The following is an 8,250-nucleotide window of genomic DNA, read 5'->3' on the forward strand; positions in this document are numbered from 1 at the left end:
AAGAGAGAGCAAGGCTATAGTCATTGCACAGAGGGAAGTACAGAGAGCACCACCAGCTCAGCTCGAGGAGCAAAGAGGGGTCAAGCAGTGTGGACCAGCCAGCAGTACTGATGGTGACCCACAAGTAGGGGTTTAACAAAGCAGACACAGTGCTTTGCTCCCCGTCTTGCTGCAGCCACCTGTGTTTTCACTGGGAAAATTTTGTACTGACCAGTGTTTTCAAGACAGGATCATTCTCTCTTCAGGGGCATGTTGTCGGCTGGAAAATTTGGTATTTTCTAGCACGCCCCCAGGCACACGAGTGACTTCTCCCTATTCCCTATCCCCCTCCCAATTTTCATCCGAGACTGGGAAAGGGCTGGGGCTGGTCACCACACAGCTAGTCCATCGGGGCATGTTCACAACATGGGGCTGGGGGCTGCCTTCTCCACGTGCAGGCTGGAGTCCGAGTCTTCTGGCCCGTTTCTGAAAGTCCCAATGCAAAACGGGGCAGGATTTGCCTAGAGAGAGAGAAGCATCTCCTGTAACTTTTGGCCTCCCCCCTGCTCAGCAGATCCCAGTTAGGGGCTTGATTTAAAACTCATGCGGACCAGTGTTCAGGCCTTTGGATCAGGCCTGGAGTGACGCAGAACAGCAGCCTACAGTTGGCAGAGAGCATGGCCTATCTACTACCAAGACCGGTGTGACGTGAACCCCGACAAGGTTATAACTGGGGCTGTATCACACGCATCTGCCGTAAGTGGGGCTGGGAGCCCTTCCTACTTCCTGGGCTCCAGGAGCAGAGGTCTATTGCTCAAGCTAAAGAAGTGTGGACAAGGTCTTTACAGGGGTTTAAAAATCATGGAAAAGTGGGGCTGGAAGGGAGCTCCAGAGGTCACGTCTAGCCCGAGGCAGCATCAGCCCCATCCAAACCATCCCAGACACATCCGCCATCTAAATTCTTTGTAAAACTACCATCAACTCTGACACAACACAAGACATCGCACCCAAACCTGCCACAATCAAGCAGGGGACCGCGGCAGCCAATATCTTGCCATAGCAAAGGCTGATAAAATACACCCAAGAGATCCCAGGCAGAGGGCCACGCACCCCCTTGATAGAGGAAGGCAAATCCCCCACAGTCCATACCAATCTGACCAAGGGATAAAATCCCTTCCTGACCCCAAATGCAGCATCAGTCTGACCCTGAGCAGAGGGACGAGACCCTCAAGCCAGGACCCTCCAGGTTGAGTCCCAGCAGAAGCATTGGCACAGCCCTGTCCCCATCTCCAGCCTGGGCTGCAGCAGCCCCCAGCGCCTCTGGGGGAGGCAGGAAACCCCCCTGACACATGTAACAACAATGGGGGCAAAGCCCAGAAGCCTAGGACATCCCCATAGTAGCACATAGGCATCGTTATTAGGCATTATTATGCCTAATAAATCCCCCAAAAGTGACCATCCTCTTCTTGACCCCCCTCGTGATGGAGAATCCCCAACTTCCCTTGGTGTCTATTCCACGGCCTCTCTGCTCTACCAGTGAAGACTTTTTCCTGACGCCCAATCTAAACCTACTTTACTGCAACTTCAAGTCATTGGTCCGCATCCTGTTTTCTGCCACAAGAAAGAAAAGGCACTTTCCCGCTTCTTTATGGAGCCCTTCAAGTATTTGAAGACTGCTCTCATGCCCCATCTTAAGCACCTTTTCTACAGGCTGAACATGCCCGGCTCCTTCAGCCTCCCCTTGTATAACTTGCTTCCCAAGTCCTTTATCATCTTTGTCACCCGCCTCTGGACCCTCTCCGACTTCTCCATGTCCTTTTTGAAGTGCAGAGCCCAAAACTGCACACAGTAGATGCCCAATATTGTTTTTAAAGCAGCTAGGCATAGACACACACACCTTAGAGAGACGCTTATCTGTATCTTTAAGTGTCTACATGTCTTTAAAGGGTCTCAAAGAATAATTCAAAGGAGTAGAGTCATAAACCTTGTAGTCCCTAGCAGGGGGAAAAAAAACCCTGCTCTCTACAAGCCCTGGAGAGCCACAGCAATGCACTTGTTTTTTGCCAGAGCCTTGTGCTTTCTGCTTTCCCCAGCTGGGATAGCTCATCTGGGATGGCTGAGTCCAGTGGCACGTGCCATGTTTTTAACTAACCCCACCTGAGCAAGGGTTCATCCTCATTTTTTCAGTCCCCCCCTTCATCAGGTAATTATGAGGGTCCTGCTATCCCCAGACAGCCCACTTCTTTTGACCTGCAGCCTACATAGCCATGGGCAGATCAAGGATTTGGAAGGGGGGAGTGCAGACAGTGAGGTGCATCATCCATAAAGCACAACACATTTTTTTTCTCTAGATAAAAAGAAACTAGAAGCTTTACTAATACACTCAGGGCCTAGGGCTGTATTATTTAATGAAGCAAAAACAAATACTTCTTTCCTGGAGTGCACATTACTTGGCTACATAAATATATGATGTATAAAACAGACAACAAACCAGTAATTAAAAGATGCTGTTTTATTAGTACCAAACATACCTGTCTTTTTCAGATGCATAGAGCATAATCTAGCCTTCTCAAGCATTTTGACACTGCACCCTATGCTTCCCTGAAAGTCATTTCCACACCTAATTTAATGCTGTGAGCTAGTATTAAAAACAAGCCACAAGGCTGTGAAATAGGAGCTACATAACCAGAAGCAGGCAGCAGAATAGCAGACAAGAGACTCACTTGATTAGTGGAACCTGGAGACTGTTAAAAAGGAGAGCGGGTCGTTAACACCTGGGGAATGAAGAGTTTAGAAGGGATCTGGTAGGTTATAAAGAGCCCCAAAGTTAATTGACTCCCTCACTGCTGCCTGAATAGAAATGCATTTGGAATGGACTGGGAAACAAAGCTGGGTGCAGCTGCACCCCTCCTTGGATCCGCCCCTCTATATAAGTGCCTGGTTGGCAAGGACCATTTCTTTTGCCATGGAAAAGCAGCCACCTCTGGGGTGGAACAAACCAGCTTATGCATGGATGGTGATGCTGCACAGATCAAGGGGTAAGGAAGGACACCTTGCTGGAGGGAAGCATCCAGGGGGTGAATGGAGGCTGCAGTTGCCCAGCTGGACCAGGACCCAGGGCTAAAACACAACCTTGTCCTCCACAGGTGCCTGGCAGGTGCATCTTGCTAAGGGTCACACCTATTGCCAAGCTGGGAGTTAGGATGAACTTACCCCAGCTCTACCTGGCTGAGGGCCTCAGTGTTCCCCTTCCTCCCATCCTGGGGTCCCCTGGGTGTACCTTGCCTAATCAGCTTCATGCCATTGCAGGGCCACAGGCCCAGGGCAGCTCGCTATCTCCTATCCCCTGTCTGTGGCCTGCGCTGTGTTGGATGGGCATGCCCTCAGCGACCTCAGCTCTTGCGAGCTAAGCTGAAACGCCCCATGGTGCAAGCAGGAGCTGTAGGAGGGATGATTTGGAGGAAAACACCAGGAAGCTCCATAGTGAGCAACAGCAGGGAGCACTGTGCGTCCTGCAGCTGCGAGCGCAGCACTGAATACAGTGCACTTAATAAAGATCCAGTTGCTGCAGTTCATGTAGAGTCCTTTTTTTGCTGCCTTTATAACTCCAAGCAGAAAACACGCAGGGCCTAGTTGCTGGTGCTCAGGAAGACAAAGGGCATGGGATGTGGGAGGCCCTTCCTCTCCCTTCCCACGCACCATCCTGAGTCAATACCAGCCCAGCTGTCCAGGGAGAGCTTGGGCAGTGGGGAGCAAAATGTCTGGAGAGTCGTTCCTCCTCATCGACTTCCCCAGGCTCCTGGTGATGGGAGATCTCTCCGAAGCTGGCGTGAAACTGGGAAGAAGGGAGCACAGGTGCTGATGGGGGGGTGGGAGTTTGGAAAGAGCTCGCGGAGGCTTTGAAGTCCTTGGAGGACCTCACCCCTGGCCTGTTTTCCAGCTGGGATGCAAGTCCGATCACAGGAGTGATAACTGCAGAGCGGAGGAGCAGTCCCAGCTCCTGCCGGCTCTGCAGCACGAGGGCAAGCGCAACCGGGCGCCTCGGCAGGACAGAGATCCCAGGCGGAGATGAAAGGAGAGGATGGCTGGGGCTGGGGCTCACGGGCGGAGAGGGTCACCCTGACCAGCCAGGGCTGCGTGGGAGGAATGTGACATCAAGACTGGGCTTGGCGCCCATTGGGGATGAAAGGAAAGGGGGTGCATTGCAACGGGCAAAGCTGGAAGACGGAGGCCCCCTTGGCACTGTGCCCATCCAATTTCATCCAGAGAGTCAAAGAAGGCCCTAAAGCATCGCTGCTCTCCCTCCCTTGTGCCCGCCATAAACTCAGGCGTGAGCTCTGGGGAGCATCATCCAAAAGCACAGCGGGGATATTATTTACCCTCGACGTACCGGACAGTGCAGATACGTCCCCTTCACCGCGGAGGGGAGCATGCATGGCTGGTTGCAGGGTTTCCTGCCCCACGGGATATGGCTGGGGGGCTGTGAAAACATATGTGGGTCCATAGAGTGCCTTGGGGCCCAAATATTGGATCGGCTGGTCTAAGCAGCCATGATTGCAGTGAGCAGCTTTCGTCCCATAAGCCAAAGCCCCCAAGGATCCCAGGATGGGGGCCTTTCATTTTGTGTGACAGGGCCCTGGTCTGCTCTGCAGCCAAAGAGCTGGCTGAAAACTCTGCCGCTTGGACCGCAGCTTTTATTAAACCCCCCCACAGGTCTTTCTTGACCTGGCTGTGAAGAGCCGTGTGCCTGGGGAACAGCGGATGTCGGGCTTGCCTGAGTCTGCAGGGAGCCTGAAACCGTTCCCTGCAGAGATGCGGCCTGCCCCAATCCTCGCCTAGGAGGCACGAGCTCCAAACAGCCCCATTGTTAATGGTTTCACTGCTGATCACGCTTCCAGAAGCACCCAGATAATGTGTTTTCCCCTCATCATGACCCACCATCTCCTTTCCCAGCTCAGCAAAGCCCCAGCTGCCCCCATCTGCCCACCTATCCCACCGCTGCTTCCCCAGTGGCCTCCACCACGCAGTTGCTACCTGGCAAGGCATGCAGCCCGGGCCTGCTAAGGATGGAAAATGCAGGGACAGCGTAAAATCAACCCACCTGCTTCCTGAAGTCCATAGCCAGCACAGCTGCTGTGGGGGTGCTGAACAGACCTGCCATGAACTGGGGCGGACTGTGGGTCCATCTTGCCCAGCATCCTCCGTCACACCCCCACCTACATGCACACATGTATGCATGCATGCACATGCATGCCCTCACACACACGTGCAAAGACAACCTCTGAGGCTGCTCTGCACAGGTGTGGCTATCCAGCAGTCCTGGGATGAAGAAACAAGGGGCATGAACACGCCATCGAAGTCCCCTCAGCATCCCCCAGACCCTTGAGCAGCTGGCGATACCAGACCAGGGCCAGGGGTGACTACCCTATTTCAGCCTCCCCCGTAAGCACACTGCCAGGTCCCGATGGGTCTCCCCTCGTGTCGGGAACAGCCGTGCCCACATTGCCCAGAGACCAATCCTGCCCTTCAAAGAAGCCCCTACAGTCTCCTGTCCGTGATGCCAGCCTCGGAGCAGGGTGACCTCTTCTCACTCACCCTCCCAGGCTGTGGCTGCTGGGCATCCCGTCCTCCATCTCCGTCGGTCCACGCCGCGCAGACAGCCGCTCTCTCACGATGGGACGTATCCTGCTCAGGCTGGCGTAGCCGTGAGATGGTGACTGCAGCCCTGACCTCGCCGCTCACCTGTTCCTGGCCTCTGATGCCCAGACCCGTGGCTGTGGCTCTGACCCCATCTCCCGCTGTGACATGGGGGAGGCAGATGTCTCGGGCTGCCTGCACTGGCTGTGCAGGGTGCAGTGCGGAGGGTGGACCGGGGGACCACAGCCCTGCCGTGCCACGCTACTGCCACGCGCCACGGGGGCATAGCCCCACTGACCACGGGGCATTGCCCCCGTTCCAGCCTCCCAATGGGCTGTCGTAGCTTCAGGCACCGTCTCCACCCCACGAGCTTAGCACCAAGGAGGTGGGACACAGCGCCACGGCAGGGCCAAGCCACAGGCCCTGCCACCTGTGTCCTACCCACTGATCTTCCCTGCCATGACCCCAGCGAGGTCTAGGGAAGCAGCAGGGAGCTGCCCCGAGGCTCCCACGTGCCTCCTTCGGCTACAGCCCTGAAAAGCTCTCTGCCGGCAAGCACCCGGTTCGGTAGCCCCCTCCCCTGTCTTTTCCGAGCACCTCTTATCCAAAGAGCGAAATAAATAAACGGGCCCAACAAACCCTGCCTGTTTGCCTCTCGTTCCTCATTTATCCCTGTCATCATCCCCCGGGCTGCGGTTGCCAGGCCCCCGCAGCAGCCTGGCTGGCCACCACGCCTCGGGCCGGGCCGCGGTTCCCAGCCTCCCGTAAAAGCCAGCTTTGTGTTTGACGGCCGGGACCTCGCTCGGCATACGATTTTAATTAGAGTCTGGTTACACGGCTCAGCAGATGTGGAATGCAGTTCTTCGCCTAGGTGGACTAAAGCTATTGCCATAAAGTTCAACCCCCCTGTTACTAAACCCCGCTCTGCTCAATAGCACAGTATTGAAACAGGCTCCTTTCTTGCACTCCCCCGCCCTGCCTCCCCCTTCACTGCCTCTGTTCCCAGGTCCCTTAAATACAAACCCTTTTCTAAGTGCTTAATGACTTTTAATTTTACGATGTTTCCTGGTGTTCCCGTACTGGGGTTGTCGGGATGAGGAACAGGTCCTTGGCTGTTGACTCTGGGGTTGTTTGACACCGGGGTGATGGGGTTAGGACAGGATGAGCCTGGGTTGGTGGAACGGGATCATGGAAAATGAGGGCTGGAAGGGACCTCGGGGGGTCACATCTAGTCCACCCCCCTGCTCAAAGCAGGCCCAGCCCCAACTACATCACCCCAGCCAAGGCTTGGTCTTCAAAACCTCCAAGGATGGAGAGCCCACAATGCCTCTGGGTAACCTGTTTCAGTGCTTCACCACCCTCCTAGTGAGAAAGTCTTTCCTAATATCCAACCTCAACTTCCCTTGCTGCAGCTTGAGCCCATTGCTCCTCGTTCTGTCATCTGCCCCCAATGAGATCAGTCCAGCTCCATCTTCCTTGCAACCCCCTGCAGAGAGGTGAAGGCTGCTATTCAATCCCTACTTGGTCTTCTCTTCTGCAGACTAAATCAGCCCAGGTCTCTCAGCCTCTCCTCACCAGTCCTGTCCCCCAGCCCCCCAACCACTTTCATGGTCCTCCGCTGGACTCTCTCCAATGTGTCCACATCCTTCTTTAGTGAGTGGCCCAGGCCAGTACACCATCAAAACCAGTAACCCACTTCTGAAGGTAGCCAGTATATAAGGGAGGCAACACACGTGCCATGCATCTGTCTGTGGCGGGCTTCTCTCCTTCCTCTGAAGCATCAGGGGATGGTCTCACTCTGCGCCAGGGCACAGGCCTAGATGGACCCTAGGCATGGTCCAGGATGGCCGTCTCCTGTTGCCGGAGCCTTAAGTCCTCCCTTGATTGAGTTGCACTGTACCCAGCACCCCTGCAGCCAGGACGGCACCCTTCCCAGAGAAGAGCATCCCCCCTGGGGACCACTGGAGGGAAGGCCGTGGTCCTTCAGCTGAGGAGGTCCATGAAGCTCTCCCTGGCAGCAGCATCTCTGCTCCTGTTAAGGGTCTGCCCGTGGTCCATGGTGGCCCCTGACCTTCTGCCCATCAGGGATAAAGATGCCCAGCTTGGACTCAAACACGCCAGGCTCCAAATCCCACCCCAGCCCTCCCTGCCAGCCTGGGGCCAAGCCTGCAGCTCGCACATGACTTCCCGTCACTAACCATCCCTGCTGTAAGGCTGGTCCCCATTGCACTCGGGACTGGATCCCTGTGGGAACAGGCCCCTCTCAAGGGACAGCCTGGCCTGCCAGCAAAGACCTGGGACTTACAAGAGCTGGGGGGTGGGGGGAAGCATTCCCAGTTCTGCCACTGACTCACCGAGTGGCCTTGAGCGAGTCACTTCCCCTCCACTCCCCACGGCCTGGTGCCCGGGACCTGGGGTACCTGAAGGGGAGAGAAAAGACCATTGCCTCTTGCCAAATGCACAGTGCTGTGGTGATAGCACAACGCAGCCAATGAAAGGTAGCTGGCACCCCTCTGCTCTAGGCACCGGGCTGAGGTGTTCAAGTCCAGTTTGCGGTGAAGACAGCAGCCAGATGCCCAGGGACAGAGTGGGGCCTGGCCCCCACACCCCAGGCTGGTAGACAAGGGTTGTGAA

The sequence above is a fragment of the Alligator sinensis genome, unplaced genomic scaffold (assembly GCF_000455745.1).
Source record: "Alligator sinensis unplaced genomic scaffold, ASM45574v1 scaffold594_1, whole genome shotgun sequence".
Classification (NCBI taxonomy): domain Eukaryota; kingdom Metazoa; phylum Chordata; order Crocodylia; family Alligatoridae; genus Alligator; species Alligator sinensis.